The sequence below is a fragment of the Pongo pygmaeus genome, chromosome 14, assembly GCF_028885625.2.
Source record: "Pongo pygmaeus isolate AG05252 chromosome 14, NHGRI_mPonPyg2-v2.0_pri, whole genome shotgun sequence".
NCBI classification, from domain to species: Eukaryota; Metazoa; Chordata; class Mammalia; order Primates; family Hominidae; genus Pongo; species Pongo pygmaeus.
Window position 1 is genome coordinate 53,169,113 of NC_072387.2, and position 12,112 is coordinate 53,181,224.

General features: G+C 42.4%; 1 long non-coding RNA gene across 1 annotated transcript in view; it reads left to right on the plus strand.

Moving 5' to 3' along the window:
* The first annotated feature begins 2,860 nt into the window (after window positions 1–2,860).
* The window catches only part of LOC129011697 (uncharacterized), a 57,224-nt gene continuing 47,972 nt past the window's right edge, over window positions 2,861–12,112 (plus strand). Inside the window, exon 1 of the long non-coding RNA XR_008493403.2 lies at window positions 2,861–2,935. This is a non-coding gene — a long non-coding RNA (uncharacterized LOC129011697). The remainder of the gene's footprint in view (window positions 2,936–12,112) is intronic.

The following is a 12,112-nucleotide window of genomic DNA, read 5'->3' on the forward strand; positions in this document are numbered from 1 at the left end:
AAAAATACAAAAATTAGCCAGGCATGGTGACGTGCACCTGTAATCCCTGCTACTCGAGAGGCTGAGGCAGGAGAATGGCTTGAATCCGAGAGCTGGAGGTTGCAGTAAGCTGAGATTGCACCATTGCACTCCAGCCTGGGCAACAAGAGTGAAAATCCATCTGGAAAAAAAAAAGCAAAAAATAAAACAAAGCGAAAAAACCTGACAGCCAAGGAAGGCCATGAAGAGAGGGTTCTCAAGCATAAATGCCTGATAACAAAAACTATTACAAAAGACTTCAAAAACCACAACCTTGCACAAAGGCCATTGCAATCTTACACAAAAATACTTGTGACAAAAAAATACTTCTGTGACTGGAACACTTATTCTGTTTTATAGAATGAAGTGTTGCCTGATAAAAAATTTTCTTTTTCTTTTTTCTTTTTTTTTGAGATGGCATCTAGCTCTGTCACCAGGCTGAAGTACAGTGGCACGATCTCAGCTCACTGCAAACTCCGCCTCCTGGGTTCAATTGATTCTCCTGCCTCAGCTTCCCAAGTAGCTGGGATTAAAGGCACACAACACCACACCCAGCTAATTTTTGTATTTTTAGTAGACACAGGGTTTCACCATGTGGGCCAGGAGGGTCTCGAACTTCTGACCTAGTAATCTGCCCACCTCAGCCTCCCAGTGCTGGGATTACAGGCGTAAGCCACCGCGCCAGGCCTTTGTTTTATTTTTCAATTTGAGACAGGATCTCTCACTCTGTCATCCAGGCTATAGTGCAGTGACGCAGTCACAGCTCATTGCAGCTTTGAACTCCCAGGCTCAAGTGACCCTCCCACCTCAGTCTACTGAATAGCTGGGACTACAAGCATGTGCCACCATGCCTGACTAATTTTTTAATTTTTTGTAGAGATGGGGTCTTGCTTTTTTGCCCAGGCTGGTCTCGAAATCCTGGGCCCAAGTGATCCTCCTGCCTCAGCCTCTCAAAGTGCTAGGATTACAGATGTGAGTCACTTCACCTAGCCAACCAATAAAATGTTTCTATAAAAACGAAAACATATAATAAACAAACAAACAAAAAATATTTCTTTGAGGACATCTGTCCAGCAACTGCCTGTACCTCCTGGAACTGGCATCACGGTCTTATTGATCCTTGTAGTCAAGGATAGTTATCTCAAAACAATTATGTAATCCTCATTTTTCCTTTAAAATCCTTTGTCCTTACCTCCTTGAATATGCACATACTATGATATGTGTATTTCTATTGCAATGCCCTATTCCTACATAAATATAATTTTCCTCTAGAAAGCCCCTCTCTGTTATTTAGGTTGATAATTGGGAGTCTATCAGTAAGGAGGAAGAAGGGAAGAGATATTAGATAGGTGACTAAGAACTTGCCTTCTCAGGCTGGGGACAGTGGCTCATGCCTGTAATCCTAGCATTTTGGGAGGCTGAGGCGGGCAGATCACCTGAGGTCAGGAGTTCGAGACCAGCCTGATCAACATGGACAAACCTGTCTCTACAAAAATACAAAAAATTAGCCAAGTGTGGTGGTGCAAACCTGTACTCCCAGCTACTTGGGAGGCTGAGGCAGGAGAATTGCTTGAACCCAGGAGGTGGAAGTTGCAGTGAGCCAAGATCACACCACTACACTCCAGCCTGGGCAACAGAGCAAGACTCCATCTCAAAAAAAAAGTAAAAGAATTTGTCTTCTGCACGGAGCTTCTAGTCTCACTCCTGACCTGTTTAACAGCAGCAGAAGTCTTAATGTCTGCAGTGTTCCTCAGAGCCATTCAGTCAATCAGTAATTATTCAATAGAACTGTTTTCCTGAACAGTGTTAGGTGCTAGATTCTGGGAGAAACAACTGCCAATTCCTAGCAGAACTTAAGTAGTACATTTATACAGCTTTTAATATAATACAGTGCCTAGTGAGTATTAAAATAATGAATGAATAAGGCAACTTTGATGCAATAATTATACAAAGCAATGAGAAGTGTTATAAGGAGGACTCCATATTTTCCCCATTTTCATTTTTTTTTTTTTTTTTTTTTTTTGAGACTGAGTTTCGCTCTTGTTGCCCAGGCTAGAGTGCAGTGGCACGATCTCGGCTCACCACAACCTCCACCTCCTGGGTTCAAGGGATTCTCCTGCCTCAGCCTTCCTGAGTAGCTGGGATACAGGCATGTGCCACCATGCCTGGCTAATTTCGTATTTTTAGTAGAGATGGGGTTTCTCCATGTTGGTCAGGCTGGTCTTGAACTCCCAATCTCAGATGATCCACCCACCTCGACCTCCCAAAGTGCTGGGATTACAGATGTGAGCCAACGTGCCCAGCCACCCATTTTCTTTTAAAAAATCATTTTCTATTCCTCATGATACCCTCTCATTTGCCAGGATCTAGAGCAGCATTGTCTAGTAGAACTTCTGCAAAGATCATAATGTTCTATATTTGCATGGTCCCATATAACTACTAACCACATGTGGCTATTGAGGACATGAAATGTGGCTAGTGCAACTGAGGAATGAAATTTTACATTTTATTTATTTATTTTTAAAGACAGGGTCTCACTCTGTCACCCAGGCTGGGGTGCAATGGCTCAATCACAGCTCATGTATCCTGTATATCCTGGGCTCAAGCAATCCTCCCATCTCAACCTTCTGAGTAGCTGGGACTACAGGCATGCACCATCCATGTGGCAAATTTTATTTTATTTTTTGTACAGATGGAGTCTTGCTGTGCTACCCAGGTTGGTCTTAAACTCTTGGCCTCAAGTTATCCTACTGCCTCAGCCTCCCTTTACTTTTTTTTTTTTTGAGACAAGGTTTCACTTTCCTCATCCAGGCTGGAGTGCAATGGTGCGATCTCAGCTCACTTCAACCTCTGTCACCAGAATCATATGATTCAAATGATCCTCCTGCCTCAGCCTCTCAAGTAGCTGGTACTATAGGTGAGCACCACCATGCTTGGCTAATTTTTTTTTAATTTTTATTTTTAGTAGAGATGGGATTTCACCATGTTGCCCAGGCTGGTCTCGAACTCCTGAGCTCAAGTGATCCACCTGCCTTGGGCTCCCAAAATGCTGGGATTACAGGCATGAACAACAGCGCCCAGCTTTTATTAAAATTTAAATAGCCAAATATACCTAGTGACTACTGGCTAATGAATCAGGCAATGCTGTTGTAGAGTGCTTGAGTATTACTAATTCCATGAAGTTAGTAAAAATAAGAATCTAATGTTAATGTGTTTCATTCACTTCAGTTATTATTGGGGCAAATCAAGATTACCTTAAATCCTTTTTTCCAATATTCTTAATATCTACACATTAATGCTTTTCAAATGAAGTTATTTTATGAAGTTCTTTCAAGCTTAACTATTCTTTTCTATAAATAGAATTAACTATTTATAGGTGGCAAAAGTAGGTGATAAAGATCTGATAAGAAATATGAGTCTAGTTTATGCATTTTTTACTTGTTTGAAGTTAGCAATAGTTTTTATATGATTATGTCAGATTCCAAACATGAGCCGTTAGTGCTTGTATGGGAAAGATTTTTCCCATTTACAATGAGCATAAAATCTGCTTCTCCATCAACAGTACTAAGTTCCTTTTGAACAATGCTTATTCTCTCCCTTACCAGTTTGGTCCTTAACTACTTACTACCCTGCAAAATTTCTGAATAACTATTTGTATTGCTATCTAAATCTTGTTTATTATTTAATTTTAAATATATGCATACCCTAGATCCCTACTTTTATACCTTAAGCTTCCTGAGGGCAACATGCAATTTGGGTTTGGTGGAAAAAAATCCCTGGACTTAAAGTCAGGTTATGGAAATTTTGACAATCTTTTTGAGCCTCACATTTCTCTAGATAAAATGAGAATAATAATAATATTGGTTTCACTGGGTTCTTCAGGGCATCAAATGAGGTGTATGTGAAGTTCTTGGGGGATGCTCAAGTACTGAGTCACTGCTAGATACTCTGTTTCTTGGTGTCCTTTATAGCAAAACCATAGGAAGAGCTCACTGAATATTCACTTAATGAGTGAATGAATGGATATAGGGGACTAAGGAACTATAGTTTTCACTGATTTTTTTAGTGATTTAAATGAGCAACTGAATCCAGGTGGCTGGGACAACATATTTTCCTGGGGGGCTCTCATCCCTGATCGTCTTATCACACGCCTGGGATATTATAAAAGATGTGTCTGTTGGAAAGCTTTTGCCTGTGAGCCACAGAAGACTTGCCAATCCTAAAGTGCTTTAAACATAACAGGCTTCTTTGTGTGTGTGTTTGGAGACAGGGTCTCATTCTGTGGCCCAGGCTGAAGTGCAGTAGTACAATTAGGGCTCACTGCAACCTCGACTTCCTGGGCTCAGGTGATCCACCCGCCTCGGCCTCCCAAAGTGCTGGGATTACAGGTGTAAGCCACCATGTTTGGCCTAGTAACAGGCTTCTTCTTCTTCTTTTCTTTTTTCTTTTTTTTTTTTCAGGCAGGGTCTTGCTCTATCACCCAGGCTGGAGTGCAGTGGTGCCATCTTGGCTCACTGCAACCTCCGCCTCCTGGGCTCAAGTGATTCTCTTGCTCAGCCTCCCGAAGTGTGCACCACCACGCCCAGCTAATTTTTGTATTTTTAGTAGAGACAAGGTTTCACCATGTTGGCCAGGCTGCTCTTGAACTCCTGGCCTCAGGTTATACACCCTCCTTGGCCTCCCAAAGGGCTGGGATTACAGGAAGGGCCACCACACCTAGGATCTTTTTGTTTTTGTTGTTTTGTTTTGTTTTTGACATGGAGTCTCGCTCTGTCACCCAGGCTGGAGTGCAGTGGTGCCACCTCAGCTCACTGCAACCTCCGGCTCCTAGCTTCAAGTGATTCTCCTGCCTCGGCCTCCCAAGTAGCTGGGATTACAGGCACCTGCCACCATGCCCGGCTAATTTTTGTATTTTTTTTTTTTTAGTAGAGACAGGGTTTCAGCATGTTGGTCAGGTTGGTCTTGAACTCCTGACCTCAAACAATCCACCCACCTCAGCCTTCCAAAGTGCTGGGATTACAGGCATGAGCCACCACACCTGGCCTCATCTTTTTGTTTTTAATTGATGAGGAAAAGCCTCCTCAGAAGCAGCTCCAGTATCTTACCCTCAAATAAGGATCGGGTCATGGTGCCAAAGCCTACATCAGTCGCTGGCAAAGAGAAGGACACTGCTGTGATTGCCTTTGACAATGAATGCCTTCCTTTAGCTCATGGCTGCAGAGCGAAAGCCAGAATGGGTGAGTTGAAACCAGCTGTTGAGTACGCAATGAACGGTGTCTGCTACAAAAAGCAAGACCTGTTAATCTTTTCTAGTGGAGCTGAACTTGGACCTCATATGGATGGGGCTCTGGAAGGGCCCCAGACATGGGAAAGCAGCTCTGATCTTTATCCGTGACTACGAGTGTGACAAGCAGAGGAGAAGAGTTGACACAACCTACCTCGTACATTTCTTTCATTGGCCTTCCTCTGAGGAAGGAGTCTTTGGCTTTAAGTACTCATCGTCCAGTTTTTCTAGGTCTAGGCTAAGAGATGGTGAAATAGAGGAAATTAAGAATTGCTTGAGAGCAAAGGTATGTTATGATGACCACTACCACCTTCATTGTCACCGTGATTGCCACCATCACCAGCCGGCAACCTTCTTGAGATGCCCACTTGCAGTGACACTGTATTCTATGCTGGGCAGAATCATCTGGGTCAACATGACCCCAAGCCATACAGGCTCTGGGTCTCAACCTTGTTCTGCAGGGACACACCTGCTGGAAGACATTTGCCTGGGGCACCAGCTCCCAGGGCTTCGTAAATGCTTTATGGGCCTAGGCCATGAGTTATACTCAATCCCACCCACATCCCACCCCACAAATTACGGCTCTTTTCCTTTCTCTTGTACAGATAATGACATACCAATAGCTCATGACATCAGAGCTGAAGGCTACTGCTTGAAGGATTTATAATCCAAAAGAATTAATTATGCAGATAAAAATGCTAGCAACATGCAGAGAATAAGATTTTTTAAAAATGTGAATAGATCAGTTAAGCAGCTCTGTTATTTACTTGTCATAAGGAAGTGCCCATGAGGAAGGAAAAGTGGGGAAACATGGGGGACCTCTTGGAGTAAGAAAAATGCCACTTCTTAAATGATTCAAAAAATGCCTATTTGTTAATATATGCTCCATGTTCTTAACGTGCACAACTCTATAACTCGACTAATTATCATTGGCATCACTAGGTTACTCCAAAAAATGCTGGGCAGTGTGTTTATGTTAAAACAAACAAGCAAGCAAACTTCATTTTCCAATCACTAATGTACCTTACTCTCCTCTCTTCTTATTTAATTACCATTTAGCCAGGAAGAGGTGGGGAGTCCACCTTCCTGAATACAAGATTTGTTAAATCATCTTCCTTGCCCTATTGAAATTTCAGGTTTGCTGGGCGTGGTGGCTCACGCCTGTAATCCCAGCACTTTGGGAGGCCGAGGTGGGTGGATCACCTGAGGTCAGGAGTTCAAGACCAGCCTGGCCAACATAGTGAAACCCCATCTCTACTAAAATACAAAAATTAGCAAAGCGTGGTGACACACACCTGTAGTCCCAGTTACTCAGGAAGCTGAGGCACGAGAATTGCTTGAACCTGGGAGGCAGAAGTTGCAGTGAGCTGAGATTGTGCCACTGCACTCCAGCCTGGGTGACAGAGCAAGACTCTATCTCAATAAATAAATAAATAAATAAACTTTAGATTTATCCATTTTTAAAATCATTTGCACAAGTATAGAAAAACATTAATAGATTTGAAGCAATGTCCTTTACACTGCATGCAGTTAATAAATCCTTAAAATGATAAATGATAAAATTAAAGTAAATTTTCCTTTAGGAATCAGTCTGTTTTGTTATAATAACTCTGTTAGACATTATTACATAATACAAGGATTTTTTTCTAATGTGACTTCACCCCAAACTACACACTCTGTACCACAAATAGAATGAGTGTGATTTCCTGAAAAATAAATTAAAACATGAAAATCTATGCAATATGGATCATTCTGCCGTTTTTTTCTCTAATGAGCAAAACAGAGATTTCTCTCTTATTTTAATGATTTTTTTTCTAATAAGTGTTTAAAATATCTTGAAACCAGAAAACACCTTTACATAAAAGTATTCACTTTAAGCAAGTCTTTTTGTGACCCAGGATTTAAAAATATACAACCTTGGGTGTGAGTTTTCATCTAGACCTTGTTAGGTGATTAATTCTTCCTCAACGCTAGAATCCCTCTGCCATGTATCTTACCTCATTCTGGGTATCTCTACAGACACCTGGAACAAAAACTTCATAAATAAAATGATTTTTATTCGGCTTTATTTTTTTTTCTGTGCTGGGGCTCAAAGAAGAGGCCTTTTGTTACAGAAACTCTTCATTTGTGCTTATGGTAAAAGAAGGGGGAATGGAAATTTCTTTTCTCCTCTTGGGACAAGCAGAGTATTTCCCCTCATGGCTACCTTTGCTGCCATAACTTCTATGAAACATCCCACTCTTCAGCTCCCGAAGGGGAGCCATTGGTCCTAAGGGTAAGGTGCCACTTTTTTGGTAATGCCTCTATGAAAGATTTACCTATCTTGTAACAACAACAATGACAACAACACTATAGTAACAAAACAACAAACTAACACATAGATAGCACTATGCATTTTAAAATGAAGGGATCTGAAATGCACCTCAGTAGCATAAAAATTATTTCAAGCAGTCGGGCGCAGTGGCTCCCGCCTGTAATCCCAGCACTTTGGGAGGCTGAGTTGGGTGGATCGCCTGTGGTCGGGAGTTCGAGACCAGCCTGGCCAACATGGTGAAACGCTGTCTCTACTAAAAATATAAAAAGTAGCTGGGCATGGTGCTGGGCACCTATAATCCCAGCTACTTGGGAGGCTGAGGCATGATAATTGTTTGAACCTGGGAGGCGGAGGTTGCAGTGAGCTGAGATTGTGCCATTGCACTCCAGCCTGGGCGACAAGAGTGGAAGTCTGTTTCAAAAAAAAAAAAAAAAAATTCAAGCTAAAAGCATCTGAAGAAGTAGCAGCCGTGAAAAAAGAAACGTTTTCTAAACTTCATTTTGCTGACTTAAGCAGGATCTTCCAAAAATTATAGCTGCCATAAATTCCCTCTCCAGGGGGTTTATAGCCAGAAAGGAGACTAACCATTAGTACTGGGATGAGCAATTGCTTAAACAAATTATCTGAAACTGTCATACCTTTCATTTGTTCTTCCATGGAAGCCCTTTCTCCTGCCTCCTTTTACTCTATGTAGTTGGTATAAACTCCTATCTCTAGCTACTTGAGGAGCCATTTCTTTTTCTTTTTCTTTTTCTTTTTTTTTTTTTTTGAGATAGTTTCTCACTCTGTCACCTAGGCTGGAATGCAGTGGCACCTTCATAGCTCACTGCAGCCTCAAACTACTGGACTCTATTCATCCTCCCACCTCAGCATCCCAAACAGGTAGGACCACAGGCGTGCACCACCACACCCAACTAATTTTTATTTTTATTTTTTTGTAGACATGTGGTCTTGCTATGTTGCCCGGGCTCAAATAATCCTCCCACCCAATCCCAAAGTGCTTGGGATTACAGGTGTGAGCCACTGTATCCAGCCTTGAGGAACTATTTAATCTAAAGGCTCCTACCCACATAATAAACTTTGTCTTCTCTCTGTTAATCTGTCTATAGTCAGTTAAATTTGTAAGCCCCTAGCCGCTGAACCCAAGTTGGAAGAGGAAAAGCTTTTTTCCCAACAATATTATCTCACTCAACACTCACAACAACCCTATTGTACTCCCATTTTTCAGATAAGGAAACTGAGTCTTTGAGAGGTTAGGAAACTTACCCAAGATCACACAGTCATTAAATGGCGGAGTTGGGGTTTGAATACTTATTGCTTGAAATAGGGAAAACACAGCCGATTGTCCTGACACACTAAATGCACAATGTCCTGGAACAGCTGGGTTATTGATCCTATTTTCCTTTTTTTTTTTTGAGACAGGGTCCTACTCTGTCACACAGGCTGGAGTGCAGTAGTGTGACCTCAGCTCACTGCAACCTCTGCTTCCCCTGCTGAAGCAATCCTCCCACCTCAGCCTCCTGAGTAGCTGGGACAACAGGTGCACACCACCATGCCTGACTAATTTTTTATATTTTTTTTGTAGAAACAGGGTTTTGCCATGTTGCCCAGGCCGATTGATTCTATTTCCTTGTTCCTTTGATATTTAAAGGTATGAGGGCAGAGCTGCAGAAGAGGTTGGAGGCAGCAGCTTGGTTCTAGACAACTCAGCAAAAGGAGATTTCAGAGGGAGAGTATCTGAAGTTAAGAGCCAACTGAACATTGTGTTGTGTTAGTACCTGTGGTCAGGCAGCAAACTGAGAAGGAAGAGGGAAAAAAATATGGTCATGTACATAAGTATGGTCCTACACCAGCTTAGGGGCCCAGAGATCCCCCCTGAGAGATTATTCTTGGACCAGAGTTTCACAACCTTAGTCTTGTCATGACACCCAACACAGGTGAGGATCTTAGGCACAAACCACTCCTCAGTCTCATGCCCAGGAAGCTCATGGAATAGACCTGAGTGACAGAGATGTTATTTATTTATTTAGAGACCAAGTCTCACTCTGCCGCCCAGGCTGGAGTACAGTGGTACAATCTCAGCTCACTGCAACCTCCACCTCCCAGGTTCAAGTGATTCTCCTGCCTCAGCCTCCCAAGTAGCTGGGATTACAGGTGCCCACCACCATGTCTGGCTAATTTTTGTATTTTTAGTAGATACAGGGTTTCACCATGTTGTCCAGGCTAGCCTCAAACTCCTGAACTCAGGTGATCCACTCACCTCGGCTTCCCAAAGTGCTGGCATTACAGGTGTGAGCCACCGTGCCCGGCCAAGAAACATGTTCTTTTAAGCGCCACTAATCTGCTCACATTTATTTAATAATAATAATGGTAGCTACTAATAAACACTCTATAGCTTGGTGATTAGCAAGGTGTGTGCAGCATCTACCTGGACTATAGAAAACCAGTCGTTTGGTCCACCAGGGAAGTGCCACTTTGTACTGTGGTCCATCTGATTCCAAAGAGAATGAGTGGCCACAAAAGGTGGTAGTCACTGCCTCCTCTCCCAGATGCCAAGCCTGACCTCTCTGGGCATCTTCTCATAGCCCTGGTTGCTTTGCACCTTGGCATGTAAAGACAAACACCAGCTCAGAGAGGCACCATTCTGCATAGAGCTGGTATCCACTTTGCTAGTCTTGAGCATGGAGGAAAAACTACAGTCAACAAAATGAAGTTTTCAAGCTAAGAAACAAAGAGCAGATTTCGATAATAAAGAGGGAAACTTGGAAAGTCTTAAATTGAGCAATGGCTTTCATGGCCCTTGGGGCTGCCTCTGCAGAGGCAGTTAATCATCTGCCTGAACAATCAAATCGATACCCATGACTTTTCCTTTCAGTTGTTTCTCCTGCTGTCTGTCCCCCTACAGTCAAAGGAAGATAATGCAATTATTTCCTTTAGAAAAGAAACATGAATATAAAGCAAGTTTATAAATTATGTGTTACTAAAATGAAATTCTCTAAGGAAATCATGTTTAGACACTGTAATTAAAAGGCATATTTTTGGGAATATTTATAGTTATAACATCTTCATGTGTATCAGTTTATCTGATCTATTATAGTTTCCACCCACTATCTCATAGAGAATGTAGGATAAATTACTTCTGAAAGGAGGGAAGTGTTCATTTCTGTATCCTGGATGGGTGGAGATAGGGGAGGGTAAGTGAGCTGATTAAACTTTCACAATTCAGTTCACTGAGCAAAATATCCTGTGTCCTCCAGAATATCTTACAGTCATAACTCTATTGACATGTTCTGAAATTAAACTCAAAAGACTCAAAACCTGGGTGATTTTCTACAGATCTTTGATATATTTTTGTAAACTGAAATAGACTCTGATCAGCAGTTGTTTCTCAGACCCATCAAGAATTCATTGTACCTGCAGGAGAGGCCCACACAGTTTGCCTTCTCAAGTTTCTCTTCCAAGAGACAATAAACAATACCTCCCTGCAGAGTGGTGAGAATGAGTTTGTCTCTCAAGTTAAAAGGAGGTGGGAAGTGTGAGGTGAGGTCAGGGAGCACTGTGGCAAAGTCAGCGGCTGAACTTGAAACCCATCCGACAGTTAGGTGTCAATGTTGGCTGTGGTTAAAAGAGAAGCCCCACTAAAGGTCCTCAAAGTTGTGGAAAAACTGAAGCACCTTCCTACTCGCCTTTAGCAATCAACTCTTTTAATAGCAGCATGAAATTTTCTTATGACTAAACCTTTCTTGGCCACGAAAAACCATGGCCGAGTGAATAATTATTTATTTGAATAGGGCCTTGTCATCTGCTTTATGCTTTTTCTGGGTGTCTTCCTCTAGAAAGCCCTCCTTGCACTTCTGTCAGGGGCTGAGGGTCCCCTATCTGAAGTCTTGCAGCACTCTGGCTTGCCTGTAAGCCTTCACTATATCAAGATTTTCTGTTCATGCGGTCATTATGGAAGCGGGGCACAGAGGGGAGAGGAATCACTGTTGACAGTGCAGTGGGAAGAGAGCAGAGACAAAGAACAGAGATACAGAGTTCTTACAACAGAGTAAAATGACGAGGGTACAAAGGCAGCAGTAGTATGCATGGAGAGGAGATGACCAACAAATTCAACAGAAATTTTAGACATAAAGTCCATAGACCTTGGCTATTGATTGTATGGGCAGACCGGAGGGATAAGCTTAAGTGATGGGTGGATGGTAGTATCACATAGGGAGCTAAGGAATATAGAGAATGTGGAGCTTCAAGCAGTGAGGCCAGAAGAAGATAATGAGTCATTGTTGGCCATACTGACGTTGAGGTTCTGTGGGTCTTGTATGCGTATGGGAAGTGGTTGGGTATAAGACTGGAGCTGAAACAGAGGTTAGGACTGGAAATGTAGATTTGGGCTTTCTGGTGACCATGGAGTTGGGCTGCTGGGATATCCTGATGGGAGAACCTGCTACTAGGAGTGTAGTTGGCAGACTTTCTTCTCCTTTACTCCAATCTGGGGCTCT